The sequence below is a fragment of the Schistocerca americana genome, chromosome 8, assembly GCF_021461395.2.
Source record: "Schistocerca americana isolate TAMUIC-IGC-003095 chromosome 8, iqSchAmer2.1, whole genome shotgun sequence".
Classification (NCBI taxonomy): domain Eukaryota; kingdom Metazoa; phylum Arthropoda; class Insecta; order Orthoptera; family Acrididae; genus Schistocerca; species Schistocerca americana.
The window spans coordinates 385,889,365-385,905,989 of record NC_060126.1 but is presented as its reverse complement, the minus strand read 5'-3'; the positions used below and the strand labels follow the sequence as shown (position 1 = coordinate 385,905,989).

Here is a 16,625-nt window from a genome sequence, read left to right as displayed (position 1 = left end):
CGGCTGTCTCGCTAAAAGCAGGCCTCGCGCAATGAGGTCTGTATCTCACTATGGGATATGCCGTGGCAGATGTACACCTAATATGTTGCTGCCCTCGATGAGACCTATCGCGCTACCACATCGGTCACATTTTGTAACATTTGGTATTGTAACACGCACCAGAGACGAACCAAATAAATTGACAGCGAGAAACAGCCTCCAGACCAAATTGCTACTCTTCTCTGAACTCAGCTCTACTCCACTGTTCTTGGTTCCTGTCGCGGCCTCTATATTAGGAGAGTATGTCTTCTGGGTCGCTCACCATCCAGAGCAATTTCTTGAAGCTGACGACACACATTCTTACATCAGATGGGTTTGACCCACAAACTGCCGAGAGGTCTCTGACCTGGGCAGCTGGTGAACATGTTAGATGTCCTTGGGCAATTTTGCTTTGAACCTCGTCGTCGACTGAGTGTTTAAACCCAATTTTCTTTTCGTTTGTAGGCCATCCGACTTCTGACTGATTTGATTAAGGTCACTGCGGCGTCCTCTTCTGCGGAAAACCCTTCGTATCAGAGTAGAACATGCACCCAACATCCTCAGTTATTGCTTTATGTGTTCCAGACTGTATCCCCGCAATATATTTGCCTCCATATCTCACTTTAGTACCATGCAGGTAATTCCCTGATGTCGTAAGACAGGCCCTATCATCCTCATATTTTTTGTTCTGATTAGTGTTTTCCAAATCTTCCTTTCCTCGCCGATTTTGCGTATAACTTCCTCATTTCTTATGTCCATTTAATATTCAGCACCCCTCTGTTAACCACTCCTCTCTTTTCCAGTTTTCCCCCAGTCCATAAATCACTTCCATAAACTGCCGTACCCCTGCCATACATATTAAGGAATTTCGTTGTCAAGTTGATGGTTATGTTTCATGCTAGATTACACTATTTGATCAAAAGTATCCGGACACCTATTAACAGGCATTAATCAACTGGGTAGGCAACGGCCTTGCCGCAGTGGATACACCGGTTCCCGTTAGATCACCGAAGTTAAGCGCTGTCGGGCGTGGCCGGCACTTGGATGGGTGACCATCCCGGCCGCCATGCGCTGTTGCCCTTTTTCGGGGTGCACTCAGCCTCGTGATGCCAATTGAGGAGCTACTCGACCGAATAGTAGCGGCTCCGGTCAAAGAAAACCATCATAACGACCGGGAGAGCAGTGTGCTGACCACACGCCCCTCCTATCCGCATCCTCATCTGAGGATGACACGGCGGTCGGATGGTCCCGGTGGTCCACTTGTGGCCTGAAGACGGAGTGCTAATTAACTGGGTGCTGGGGCACTTTATTCCTCAATAGCCGAAAGGAGAGAAGGTAGCGATGTGGGACGTTAGGTCTGGACTGAAGTCGACATTGTAATTCGTCCCAAAGGTATTCCATTGGCTTCAGGTCGGCACTCTGGTCACCACCATCCATTCCAGGAATGTTAATGTCCACAAACCATTGCCTCACAGATACTGCCGTTCTACATGGTTCATTATCGTCCTAATGCAAACAGTCATCGTCTCCGAATTGTTCTTCTACCGTATGCAGTACACAATGCTTAAAATGTGTTCATATCATTTCCAGTTTAGCGTTTACTTGAACAAAAAAGGGGACCATACCTCACCACGGAAAACACCCCCTACCGTAACACTACCTCCTCCAAGCTTCACTTTTGGCACTACACATGATGGCAGGCAACGTTCTGGCATGATCCATCAGTTCAAATCACTGGTGTTCAGTCACCCACTGTCCAGTGGCGTCGTATTTTACACCACCTATACTGTCGCTTAGCACTGACCTCAGAAAGTGTGACTTATGAAGAATTTCTCGCTCATTGTACCCCGTTTTTTTAACTCTCTATGCAGGGTCACTGAGCTGGCTGGACTACTAGTAGCACTTGGTAGCTCACAAGTGATTCCTTCTGCTGATTTCATGCGATTTTATACAACCACCTTCCACAATGTTCCACAGTCCCTGATCACATCACGAACAGTCGACTTCGGTAGCTCCCGAAGGGTCGAAATGTCCCTTAGCATTTGTTACAAGTAGACACAATCAAGCTACAGTAGCCCATTACAAACAGTGCCGTAAGGTGCTTAAAAATGTTATTAGGAAGGCAAAGAGTTTGTGGTATGCAAATAGATTAGCTAATCCACAGGATAAAATTAAAACCATATGGTCATTTTTGAAGGAAGTGTCTGGTCAACAGCACAAGGTCGACGTTATAAACTCAGTTCGTAGTAAAAATATTTCTGTTACTGATAAGTCAGATATATGTACAGTATTTAACAATCATTTTCTGAGCATTGCTGGTGAACTAAATAAAAATTTAGTTTCTACAGGGAATCATATAACTCTCTTGGCAAATGCCTTTCCAGGAATGATGTCTGAAATACTCCTCTATGATACAGACAAGGGGGAGATTGAGTCAGTAATTAAATCACTGGAGACTAAGGGCTCTCATGGATATGATGGAGTGCCTAGTAGTATATTGAAGTACTGTGCTGCATATGTTAGCTCTGTACTTAACCATATTTCTAAGTTTTCCTTTAGGAACGGTCAGTTTCCTGAACGATTAAAGTACTCAGTAGTGAAGTCGCTTTATAAAAAGGGATAAAGGGATAATGTAGACAATTTTAGACCCATTTTTATGCCATCAGTGTTTGCTAAAGTTATTGAAATGGCTGTATACGTAAGGATAATTGGTCATTTTATATCACACGATTTACAGTTCGGCTTTAGAAGTTGTTTAACGGTTGAAAATGCTATATTCTCTTTTCTCTGTGGGGTACTGGATGGATTAAACAAAAGGTTTCGAACGTTAGGCACATCTGTTTGATTTAACTAAGGCGTTTTATTGTGTTGATCACAAAATATTGCTCCAGAAGTTGGACCATTACAGAATACTGGGAGTAGCTCACAAGTGGTTCATCTCTTACTTTAGCAACAGACAGCAAAAGGTCATTATTCACCGTGTTGAGAGTGGCTGTAATGTGGGGTCTGATTGGGGTACGATCAAGTGGGGGGATGCCCCAGGGATCAGTGTTGGAGCCACTCCTGTTCCTTATTTATATAAATGATATGCCCTCTAGTATTACGGGTAACTCTAAAATATTTCTGTTTGCTGATGACACTAGTTTTGTAGTGAAGGTTGTTGTGTGCAACATTGGCTTAGTTTCAAATAGTGCAGTTCATGACATAAGCTCATGGCTTGTAGAAAATAAACTAACGCTAGATGACAGTAAGACTCAGCTTTTACTGTTTCTAACACACAATTTAACAAAACCTGACGTTTTAATTTCGCAGAATGGGCATATGATTAGTGAAACTGAACAGTTCAAATTTCTAGATGCGCAGATAGATAGTAAACTGTCGTGGAAAGCCCACTTTCAGGATCTTGTTCAAAGCCTTAATGCTCCCATTTTTACTATTCGAAACGCATCTGAAGTGAGTGATCGTCTGACACGAAAACTAGTCTACTTTACTTATTTCCATTCGCTTATGTCGTATGGTATTATATTTTGGGGTAACTCTTCTCATTCTAAAAGGATATTTTGCCTCAGAAACGGGCGGTTCGGGCAATAAGTGGTGTAAGTTCACGAACCTCTTGTCGACCCCTGTTCACGAGTCTGGATATTTTGACAATGGCCTCTCAATATGTCATTTCTTGTTAACGATAGTAGCTTATTCCCAAGAATAAGCCGGCCGCGGTGGTCTAGCGGTTCTAGGCGCTCAGTCCGGAACCGCGCGACTGCTACGGTCGCAGGTTCGAATCCTGCCTCGGGCATGGATGTGTGTGATGTCCTTAGGTTAGTTAGGTTTAAGTAGTTCTAAGTTCTAGGGGACTGATGACCACAGATGTTAAGTCCCATAGTGCTCAGAGCCATTTGAATTACTCCGGAAAGCTAAGGTTTGACCCAGTATGGAAACATGTTGTAAGATACAATTTGATCATGTATAAATATTCGATTCAAATTTAAAAGCGTTGTAATCGAACAGTCTTGTCAATACTACAGGGTGTTACAAAAAGGTACGGCCAAACTTTCAGGAAACATTCCTCACACACAAATAAAGAAAAAATGTTTTGTGGACATGTGTCCGGAAACGCTTAATTTCCATGTTAGAGCTCATTTTAGTTTCGTCAGTATGTACTGTACTTCCTCCATTCACCGCCAGTTGGCCCAATTGAAGGAAGGTAATGTTGAACATGTGCCTTTACAAGTACGACACAACATGTGGTTCATGCACGATGGAGCTCCTGCACATTTCAGTCGACGTGTGTCAACAACAGATTCGGTGACCGATGGATTGGTAGAGGCGGACCAATTCCATGGCCTCCACGCTCTCCTGACCTCAACTCTCTTGACTTTCATTTATGGGGGCATTTGAAAGCTCTTGTCTACGCAACCCCGGTACCAAATGTAGAGACTCTCCGTGCTCGTATTGTGGACGGCTGTGATACAATACGCCATTCTCCAGGGCTGCATCAGCGCATCAGGGATTCTATGCGACGGAGGGTGGATGCATGTATCCTCGCTAACGGAGGACATTTTGAACATTTCCTGTAACAAAGTGTTTGAAGTCACGCTGGTACGTTCTGTTGCGGTGTGTTTCCATTCCATGATTAATGTGATTTGAAGAGAAGTAATAAAATGAGCTCTAACATGGAAAGTAAGCGTTTCCGGACACATGTCCACGTAACATATTTTCTTTCTTTGTGTGTGAGGAATGTTTCCTGAAAGTTTGGCCGTACCTTTTTGTAACACCCTGTATATTTAATAGTCTGTTACAGTGCCGCGATAATATATACCAATATTCAGTAAGTGAAATCAAATCAAGCACAAGTATTGTCAGAAACCGTTACAGGTTAAACATATTTTGGAATTGAATCTATTGGAAATAAACGCAAATATCCATTTTCAAGACAGCTAAAATTGCTAAGACATTAAACAAACTCAGGAAATATCACATGTTGCATGTAAAAAGCCTTTTTTTCTGTTTCAAGGTACAAGATGGTCTACGACTGACGGTGTAAGGCTTTAACGTCCACGCGTTACATAACTGATTTCAATAACATATACGATCGTACATGTACTTGCCATAACACTTCATAAATGAAGAATTAACAATACATTTCGAATACTTTTCATATACGAGGGTGAGTCAAATCAAAACCTTAAATTTGTAATAACAAATCGAAATTTCCCACCGTTATACTGTAAGTTGGTAAGCGTGCTGCAAACAGCGGTCAGAATGGCCTGTAGGTGGCAGCATAGTGCAGATGGATACATACCTTCGCAGTATCATTATAAAAATGGATGCCCCACTTGCGAATTGCATGAGGGAAGAACAGCGTTCTGTTAATTGGTTTTTGGGTAGTGAAGGTGTGAAACCTATTGAAATTCATCGACGAATGAAGTTTCAGTACGATGATGCATGTTTGTCACAGCAGCAAGTTTATGAATGGAGTAGAAAGTTTGCAAATGGTGTGACTTCAGTGGAAGATGCTCCTTGTCCAGGTCAGTCAACGAGTTGTGACTCCACAGAACATTGCAGCAGTTGAAGCCATAGTGAAGGAAAAACTCCGAGTGACACTGAATGACATTGCAGCATGTTTACAGATTAGTTCAAAAATGGCTCTAAGCACTATGGGACTTAACAGCGGAGGTCATCAGTCCTCTAGAACTTAGAACTACTTAAACCTAACTAACCTAAGGACATCACACACATCCATGCCAGAGGCAGGATTCGAACCTGCGACCGTTGCGGTCGCACGGTACCAGACTGAAGCGCCTAGAACCGCTCGGCCACTCCGGCCGGCACAGATTAGTCATGGGTCAGCACACCACATTGTGCATGATGTGCTCCAGTTTCACAAAGTGTCTGCAAGATGGGTGCCACGGCAGCTGACTCCTGAAATGAGAGAACGATGTGTTGATGCTTGTGAAGAACATCTTCGGCGCTTTGAACGAGAAGGTGATGGCTTCCTTGCAAGAATCGTTACTGGGGACGAAACCTGGGTTCACTTCCACCAACCGGAAACGAAGAGAGTGAGCAAGGAATGGCGCCATTCCTCATCACCAAAACCAAGTTTCGAACAGAACCATCAGAAGGGAAGGTTATGCTGACTCTCTTTTGGGACGAAAAAGGTGTCATTTTGGAGCATTACATGCCTAGAGGGACCACTGTCACCAGTGCATCATACACAGATGTCCTAAAAAGTCATCTGCGGCCTGCAATCAAATCAAAGCGACGTGGATTGCTGTCAGCAGGTGTCCTCTTGCAACATGACAATGAAAGGCCCCACACTGCCCGTACAATAGTTGCAACAATCACAGACCTGCATTTTGAGTGTTTTTCTCATCCACTTTACTCACCAGGCCATGCCCCAAGTGATTTCCATATGTTTGGACCATTCAAAGATGCAATGGGTGCAAAGAAGTTCCGTTCTGATGAAGAGGTACGCCACGCGGTGCATGAGTGGTTGTGCGGACTACCAAAAGAATTTTTTCGTAGAGGAATTTATGCACTTTGTATGCGCTGGAGGACTTGCATTGAGCGTGGGGGAGATTATGTTGAAGAGTGATACAGCTTTGTACCACTTCTGCACAATAAATACTATTTAAAAAATATTTAAGGTTTTCCTCACCCTCGTATTATGCAGCATTTAATGTGTTGAACCAGAGATATTTAGACATGTAGCACAAACACAACAACAACAAAAACGGTAGAAAATATTATAAACTGCTATTTCGGACTCTAGTGCTCATTCATTTACATGATTCTAAAATGAGTCACTAGATTGAAGTACCGATCATAAGACATCGCGTGTTCCTGGGTACACCGTCCTCCAAGTACACCATTCCACTCTATGTGAGAGTGTAGGTAAGTGTAATGGATGCGTTACAGTGTTGTGTTGTATGATGATGACTAGAGAAGGGAGACGGTGAAACCTGGTGTGGGGATAGCATCGACGAGGCTGCCGATCTTAACGACCCCATCCGACGGACAAGTAACCATGAACAGTCTCAAATGCCTTCATTTCATCAGACACTTCGGAGAGGTTTTGGAATTTAATGCAAGACATTCGCCCAAAAACTGATGATCATAAACTTCACGCCGCCATCTCTCCTGCCCCTACCGAACAAATACTGGGAGTGAAAATTCCATCCACCACCAGCATTCGAACCGGCTTACTTCCGAGTCGAGAACCAACGCAAAGGGGCGCGTTTGCGACCTCGCTTACTAAGTAGGTATGCACATATGAGGTCTGCTCGAAAAATTCTGAAACTTCGTCCACAAAAATTTTTTTACGCTTACCTTTTACTTAATGTACATGGTCTCCTTCGAAATACTGTCCTCCGCAATTGATACACCCCTCCCAACGCCATTTCCGCTTCCGGGAGCAGTCTTGGTACGCCTCTTGCTGGATCGCGCGAAGCGCCGTCTGCGAATTTTCTTTTATCTCTTGTTTCGTTGCAAATCTTCGTCCTTTCAACGGGGTTTTGAACTTTGGAAAAGTCCGCAGGGGCCAGGTCTGGAGGGTACGTAGGATGAGATAGCACAGTGATTTCAGTTTTTTGTGCAACAGGCACGCACCGACAGGGATGAATGTGCGCGTGCGTTGTCATGATGCGGCAGCCACGAATTGTCTCGCCACATTTTGGGCTGTTTCCTTCTCACATTTGCTCGCAGGCGTCGCAACACGTCCCGATTAACAGATTGTCCCTGTCGCACGAATTCGTGATGAGCTAACCCTTGAAAGTCAAAGAAAACTATCAGCATGACTTTGACATTTGACCTGACCTGACGAGCTTTTTTGGCCTTGCAGAACGTTTTCAGCCCATTGTGAAAAATGAACCTTCACCTCAACATCATAACCGTAGACACACGTGTCATCACCAGTTATGATTCTCTTAAGGAACATCTGATTCTCATTTGCGCGACGACAATGCTCTTCGCAGATTGCGAGTCGAAAGTCTTTCTGGTCTTGACCCATGAACGGTGGGACGACGCAGGCGGCAACACGAAGCTTCCAAAATGCTGGGTCATGATTTCATGACGTGATCCAACTGAAATGTTACATTCTTCTCCAATCTCCCAGTCAGTCTGTGTCCCACTGGCATGCACGATTTCGTTGACGTTCCTGACATGAGCATCGTCGGTAGACATCGAAAGGCGTTCTGAGCGAGGGTCATCTTCAACTTCCATCTGGCCATTTTTAAACCGTTTGAACCATTCGTAATAGCGAGTACGGCTTAAGCACTCATCACCGTAGGGTTTCTGCATCATTTGTTGTGTCCTCTTCAAGGTTTTCTTGAGTTCACGCAAAAAAAAACAATCGAGTAAAACAGAAGTAATTTTAGGCGTGCCCCAAGGTAGTGTTATAGGCCCTTTGCTGTTCCTTATCTATATAAACAATTTGGGAGACAATCTGAGCAGCCGTCTTCGGTTGTTTTTGCAGATGGCTCTGAGCACTATGGGACTTAACTTCTGAGGTCAACAGTCCCCTAGAACTTAGAACTACTTAAACCCAATTAACCTAAGGACATCACACACACCCATGCCTGAGGCAGGATTCGAACCTGCGACCGTAGCCGCCACTCCGGCTGGCGTTTGCAGATGACGCTGTTGTTTATCGACTAATAAAGTCATCAGAAGATCAAAACAAACTGCAAAACGATTTAGAAAAAATCTCTGAAAGGTGCGAAAAGTGGCAGTTGACCCTAAATAACGAAAAGTGTGAGGTCATGCACATGAGAGATAAAAGGAACTCGTTAAACTTCGGTTACACGATAAATCAGTCTAATCTAAAAGCCGTAAATTCAACTAAATACCTACGTATTACAATTACGAACAACTTTAATTGGAAAGAACACACAGAAAATGTTGTGGGAAAGGCTAACCAAAGGCTGCGTTTTAGTGGCAGGACACTTAGAAAATGTAACAGGTCTACTAAGGAGACTGCCTACACTACGCTTGCCTGTCCTCTTTTGTCCGGTGTGGGATCCTTACCGGAGAGGACTGACGGAGTACATCGAAAAAGTTCAGAGAAAGGCAGCACGTTTTGTATTATCGCGAAATATGGGAGAGAGTGTCACCGAAATGATACAGGGTTTGAGCTGGAAATCATTAAAAGAAAGGCCTTTTTTCGCTGCGACGGAATCTTCTCACGAAATTCCAATCACCAACTTTCTCCTCCGAATGCGAAAATATTTTGTTGACACCGACCTACATAGGGCGGAACGATCACCACGATAAAATGAGGGAAATCAGAGTTCATACGGAAAGATATAGGTGTTGGTTCTTTCCGCGCACTTTACGAGATTGGAATAATAGAGAACTGTGAAGGTGGTTCGATGAACCCTCTGCCAGGCACTTAAATGTGATTTTCAGAGTATCCATGTAGATGTAGATGTAGTAGATGTAGAAATTTAATGCACACGCTTTGCTCCTCTAACTGTGCCGTCTCGAAATTCGCAAACTGTGCGACCTACTCAGTACAGCTCTGAACAATAACCAACAGATATACAACAGTGAAACTTCTGGCAGTTATACATTAAACACAGACGTGTGCAGGGATGCCAGTCGCATTTCGCTCCAACACACCATTAGCACGAAATTACGAATGTTCCCGAATTTTTTGAACAGACCTCGTACATTAGTCATCTACGTTAGAAAGATACAGGATGAACACAATTCTCATTCATCGCGTGGAATGTAGCCATTGCGAGCAGAGGAATACATTCTTTCCAGTTAGGCTGCTGATAGTGCCCCTCGCATCTACTGGCCAATGATGCCATACTACTCTTTTCAGCCGGCCGCGGTGGCCGTGCGGTTCTAGGCGCTCCAGTCCGGAGCCGCGCTGCTGCTACGGTCGCAGGTTCGAATCCTGTCTCGGGCATGGGTGTGTGTGATGTCCTTAGGTTAGTTAGGGTTAAGTAGTTCTAAGTTCTAGAGGACTGATGACCTCCGCTGTTAAGTCCCATAGTGCTCAGAGCCATTTGAACCATTTGAACTACTCTTTTCTTTCTGTCATGCCACTCGCAGTTGGTGGACACGTCTTTGCTGTTGTCACTGTGCTCTGTTCCATGTGAAGGCGGCCTGCTACGTGAGGAAGAACTGGCGGGAGGGGAAAGCCGCAGAGGCCAGCTCGCGCGCCGAGGACACTGGCCACCAAACGGGGACGGGCGTGCCGCTGGCGACGCCTTCTCAGCTGCGGCCGAGCCCCAGGCAGCGGGTGCGGGGGAGGCTGAGGGGGCTCCTGGACTCTCTGGTGTCCAGGGCGTGCCGCCGCGACCACACCACCGTCGAGATCACCATGCCCGACGACTGAGCACTGCCACCTTCAACTTCTCATAAGACGCTGCGGAGATGTGCGAATCGATGAGGCCATCCTCTCTGCCAGGGGCCGATCAGTAGTGCGACTGCTTGTTGAACGTCTCCGGCTCGTGTGTCACGAGGTGTCACTAGTTGCTTTGTGACCCTGACAATGTTTACTGTACCTCCGGTGCAGTAAATGTTCTTCTGAGACTGACATTCAGGCTCACTATTGCTACTATTGTACGACAAAGTTCCTCAATAAACTAAATATTTATTGGTTTTTTTTAGCAAAAATGTGGACTGGGGCACAAGCGCGAGCTCTACTGTGACTGCTCCCCTTTCAGAGTTCGTAAATCTGCACCGCATGTGCGAAATCTCAGACGAAGTCCAATTATTGACCTGTGACCCATCAGTAGTGTACACGCAGGTACTCGTTCGAAAGTCAATATATGAAACCACCCACAGAATAATTTTAAGTTCTGGTGGTAGCTACCACTCATCTACAGGGTGTTACAAAAAGGTACGGCCAAACTTTCAGGAAACATTCCTCACACACAAAGAAAGAAAATATGTTATGTGGACATGTGTCCGGAAACGCTTACTTTCCATGTTAGAGCTCATTTTATTACTTCTCTTCAAATCACATTAATCTTGGAATGGAAACACACAGTAACAGAACGTACCAGCGTTACTTCAAACACTTTGTTACAGTAAATGTTCAAAATGTCCTCCGTTAGCGAGGATACATGCACCCACCCTCCGTCGCATGGAATCCCTGATGCGCTGATGCACCCCTGGAGAATGGCGTATTGTATCACAGCCGTCCACAATACGAGCACGAAGAGTCTCTACATTTGGTACCGGGGTTGCGTAGACAAGAGCTTTCAAATGCCCCCATAAATGAAAGTCAAGAGGGTTGAGGTCAGGAGAGCGTGGAGGCCATGGAATTGGTCCGCCTCTGACTGCAAAACCACGTTCGAGACGAACACTAACCTGTTGATGCTACGTACTGATGTGCTTGATGCTAGTACTGTTGAGCAATGAGTCGCATGTCAACACAAGCACCGAAGTCAACATTACCTTCCTTCAACTGGGCCAACTGGCGGTGAATCGAGGAAGTTCAGTACATACTGACGAAACTAAAATGAGCTCTAACATGGAAATTAAGCGTTTCCGGACACATGTCCACATAACATCTTTTCTTTATTTGTGTGAGATGAATGTTTCCTGAAAGTCTGACCGTACCTTTTTGTAACACCCTGTATATTCGGCCATGACAAGCTCTGCAGACCTCCTCCCCCCCTCCCCCCCCCCCCCCCCCCCCCGCAAGCGCGTACCAAGGATGTGAGCCGAAGGGGCAGGTGGAGTGTGACTGTTGGTATTTGTACTCTAGACGAGGTTTCGCAGTACACTTGCTACCAGTCAGTACTCACTACACGTTCCATCTTCCTTCAAAGTAGTACTTCTCTCTATTTGACAGAGCGAGAACAGAGTCAGTCTATGAAGATCACTTTTTTCTAGGGACAGACAAAAGGTCGCCCTTTCCAGACATTGCACGGCCATGCATGTCGCAGTAAATTATCCGAGTAGGGCTGCTTTAGAACACTACATACAAGCGACATATAGTTTGGCGCCCAATTCTTCACTCCACAGCTCCTCGCGTCCTTCAGACGTTAGTTGCTTTCCCTTGTGCTCTTGGTCAGACTATTAAAAATGGCCCTAATTCTAATGATCGTTGAAAATGATATTTTTTCTCTTAAAATAAATATTCTTCTGCTACAGAAGCAACTTTCTGAATCGTATTCCAGTGCAAAACATTAAAAGAAGAAACGATTCATTAGTGTTTAAGGTAATTCCTGAGATCTTTAAAATCTTTTACTGAGAGCTGAAAGAACTATGACCTATTGTATTAACGACCTTCAATAAAAACATGTGCTGTATATTAAACTCATTGGAAAGAATAAAAATATAAAATTTCTCTAATTTTTTTAATTTAATAGTGGAACATTTTAATTCTATAATTCACAAATTATTCGACTTTCCATAAGGAAATCTAATTTTGTACTGAGGTGCTAGACGTAAGGCACTGTTTGAATGTATGATTTGAATGTTACATGTCAAGAAAACTCACCAGTAAGTAGTCGAAAACTGACAAACAAGGTTAAAAGTTTTATTTATACAGCTGACAGGAAAACACTAAACTGTGCATGATGTGAAAGAGAAATATTCTATTAATAAAATCTCTGTATATATAAAAGAAAATGGCCTGACTGATTCACTGATACATCATCGCCCAGGGCAAACCGCTAAGGATAGAAATTTGAAATTTGGAGAGGCCGTTGGTCTTGTACTATAGACGTCGTTTAAGAAGGGATTTTTCGAAATTCGACGCCCAAAGTGATGAAAATTTTTTTGAATATATATCGCTATGATAGCATTTTTGAAGCTAGAACTACGAAAATTTGTATTTGGTTTCTTGGGCACAAGTAAAGAAATACATGTTTCAGCATTTTTGGAAATTCAGCCCCTAAGGGGTTAGACAGTGGATGAATGATTCTTTAAAAAAATCATTAGGAAAGAACTACTAAAGTATTTTGAAAATTGTTATTGAGTTTTCGATTAGTAATGAAAAATAGGTGTTTCAGTGTTTTTGGATACTCAAGTCCCACGCAATACAACAGCTACAAATACACTGACATCAGATGAAGGAGCATATCCTGCGTCCAAAATGAACGCCATAAACTGGTTAAAAAGACACACGACCTTCCTCCTCTTAACGGCAGAAGACAAATAAACAAGATTTTTTAGTATATTTGAGAGCACGCTTGGAAAAACTAACCTCCGTCCGAAAAGGCCATGAAGGCACAACGGTACCGACAGGCTGCCGTGTCATCCCCAGCCCACAGGCGTCACTGGATGCATATATGGAGGAGCATGTGGTCAGCACACCGTTCTTCCAGCCGTATGTCAGTTTACGAGACCAGAGCCGCTACTTCTCAGTCAAGCAGCTCCTCAGTTTGCGTCACAAGGGTTGAGTGCACCCCGCTTGCCAACAGCGCTCGGCAGGCCGGATGCTCACCTATCCAAATGCTAGCCCAGCCCGACAGTGCTTAACTTTGGAACCGGTGTTACCACTGCGGCGAGTCCGTTGTGTACATACGTTTGGGAATGAAAGGAAATATAAATAAACGTCTTAAATTTTTTGAACAGAACAATATTGTTTTAATCAAACCGGTAAAGGTTTCACTGCCAGAACAGCAATACTGCAGATTGGACAGGTAGTGCATTTTTCATTTCAGGAATATTTAAGTCAGTTATAGAGACATCATCCTTAATTTATACTCAGATAACTAAGAAGATAGTTTAATTTAAAACATATAGAAGTAGGTATGCTGCCGAATTAGAAGATATACCAAGCCGAGTATAAAAAAGAATTTTACAGGTCAATTATTAATTTTTCGTTCAATATTAGAAAATGCACGCATTTATAATTTAAATCAGCAGCAGAAGATGCTTCATTATTTTAGTCTCTCAGTTTCAACTACTCATTTTTGGAATAAAATGCCGTTTTCTTACTTTGTCTTCTAACACAGTTCATCAATAAACAAGCATAATGTACAACCATTCAAATGCTCTGCAACGTCGTACCACAAGAAAACCAACTTCTTTTAAAAAAATTTAATGACAGCATTATATGATCATGAATGCACATAAATGTCTGAAAATTGGAGTCATACGAAATCTTTCCGGAGGCCAGGGAGAAAACTATGATAAGTATTACTGGCGACTTAACGAGTGAAGTTATTGTTTTATTAATTTGTATAACGCATGATCGGTCAAACTTTGCTACAGGAAACAGAATGAAATTTCGTGTTCATCAGGATATTTGATACATGTTATTTTTCCGAGTGATCCACTTTTTGATCCGACATTCGTATTCTTGTTCGACTTACTCAGCTCTGCTGTCATATCCCTCACGACAACCCGGCAATGGAGCCGGAACCGTCACGCCGTTCGTCTTTGGCGTCACTTCAGTTGCGTACGGAAACCCGGCTTTACAGACATGTAGTACGACATCGAAGAATGTTGTAGGATTTTATCTTGTAAGACAATTGCTATATAACAGAAAGTAAACGTGCTTCAGGACGTTGTATTATCTGCGATTTACGCAGTGATTTACTTGCTTTCTCCATACTTGTCTCCATAACTCCAATAATTGGATTACAAGTAACCATTTTATCCGCTAAGGCTGAAGTTTTCTAAGATTAAACAGCCGTCGGGGACCGACAAAATATCTCCTTATGGTTTATGTATGGGGTTGGGGAAAAGAAATGAAGTCTCTCCAGCAAACCCTTGGGGATCCTGAGAAGAGAATCTCCGACGTTTCAGTTTACTCCGACATTTTTTTTTGTTTAGTAATGGGTTCTGCATATCATTCCTACAGCCAGTCTCAAAATAATTTTTCAGCATTTAAATGTGGAACGGCCTGAAACCGTTGAAAATTAGCAGTTATTACTTACATTAATTTAACATGAAATTTAAGTCCATGATCTAAGGAAATTAAAACACGTAGATTAATATAAAATGAAGATTAATAGCACAAATCACGCTTATTCATTTACTACATTAAAATGTAAAACAATTAAAATATCGATCTTCCAATATTTTTAACTGTTCTTCTTCTATAAAATCGTACAGAAGTTTATACACTTCAATGTCATGTCTCGCTAAAATAACAAAAAAAAAAGAAAGAAAGCTGAGTGCTCGTTGGTGATGCATTGCCAAACAAAATCAGACATGCATTAGTATCGCGGTTTCTTGATATGTTCTGTCGCATCCGAAGAAAACTTGGTTAACATTTTCCTACCGCGACATTCACATGAAGAAGATGGTATCATGTTGAGGCGGTAGAGATATTGCCGGAATCTCCCGTGAAATCGAAGTCGTATCTGCAGTTTTGGTACCAAGGACGCGAAGGAAGATTAGGTACCATTGTTTCATAATGCCTGCCTTTAATTTCGTAAGACTAATGCGGGTTCTCGTTCCACCGGTCCCTGATTATAGTCCTTATGTTATGCAGGTTATCGACAGGTGGCACTTTATCTTATTTCATTAAACCTGCTGTACACAACTTCCAAGGCCACACTATCCACTTCTTCATTTCACATTATTCCACTATGCCACCCAAATGTGATGGTAATTTTATTTAGACTGGAAAGCTCCTGAACTAATTGTATAATGTGATACACAAGATAACTGTCAGTATTGTTGACATCGTAGTATTTTAACAGCACCAGTGCTGACTGTGAATGTGATAAAATAATGACTGTTTCTTCTTGAAGTCGCTCTAAAATCACTGTAAGTTCTGCAGTGGGGAGGGACGCACCGTAAGTGAGCCTGATGTCTTGAGGATGGCCTTGTTGCTGAATTGTCAGCTAAAATTTTGTCATTCAGTGTACCTTAAATAATTGGAAGGTGCGTCTTAATGTTCATCTTCACTAAGGTGTTAGCATAGGGCGTACTTAAGCAGCTCAAATTTGAAGAAGTTTCTACGTACTCACGCAAAGGCAAAGCACCAGTATAAAAATGTGTTAATGGCGATAGTTTGTTGGTAAATCAAGCCCTGTCTGCATAGCAGTTAGTAATGAGTTCTCTGAACTTTGTTAGGTGACTTTCATGCAATAAGTGGAAACGTTTCAACACGAATTTGGCGGCGATTTATTTCCTGCGCAGTTCTAACGGCATGTCATTTGCGTCCACCAGCAAAGCTCGGTTGGAGTTGATTCGAATGCTCCAATACGGACTCTGCTTTGTACTGGAACTTATCTAGTTCCTCTGATTGTGTGATGTGACTGGCTGTCGTTGAGCTTCATTAATCCTGTAGTGAAAGGATGGCAAGGGTTTTACATTTCGTGAAGTGCTCAGCTAAATTAACAGCGTGTTGTGTCTTTGGCCGAGAAATGATTATTACCATAGTTTTTATGGAAAAGCATTTTCTCGTTTGGTAACTACAATATCCGTGAAAATCCTGGGGTTACAAGCAACGCCGGCTGCCAAGTCATTAAATTAATTGACGAACAGCAGCAGTCCTATTGCCCTTCACTGGAGCATACCAGAATAACGTGCTGTATCTTGTCTCTCAAGGAATTTTCCAGTTATTTCCTCAGATAAACAACAGTGCATCCTATAGCAAAACATTTACAAACATGTACTGACAACGCTGATACGTAGGTGGGGCTTGATTTGGAATGAAAATAATTGCTGCAATTGGTCTACGA

General features: G+C 43.0%; 1 pseudogene; it reads left to right on the top strand.

Moving 5' to 3' along the window:
• Positions 1 to 980: 980 nt before the first annotated feature.
• On the top strand, positions 981 to 1,098 carry LOC124546394 (annotated as a pseudogene).
• Positions 1,099 to 16,625: the final 15,527 nt, after the last annotated feature.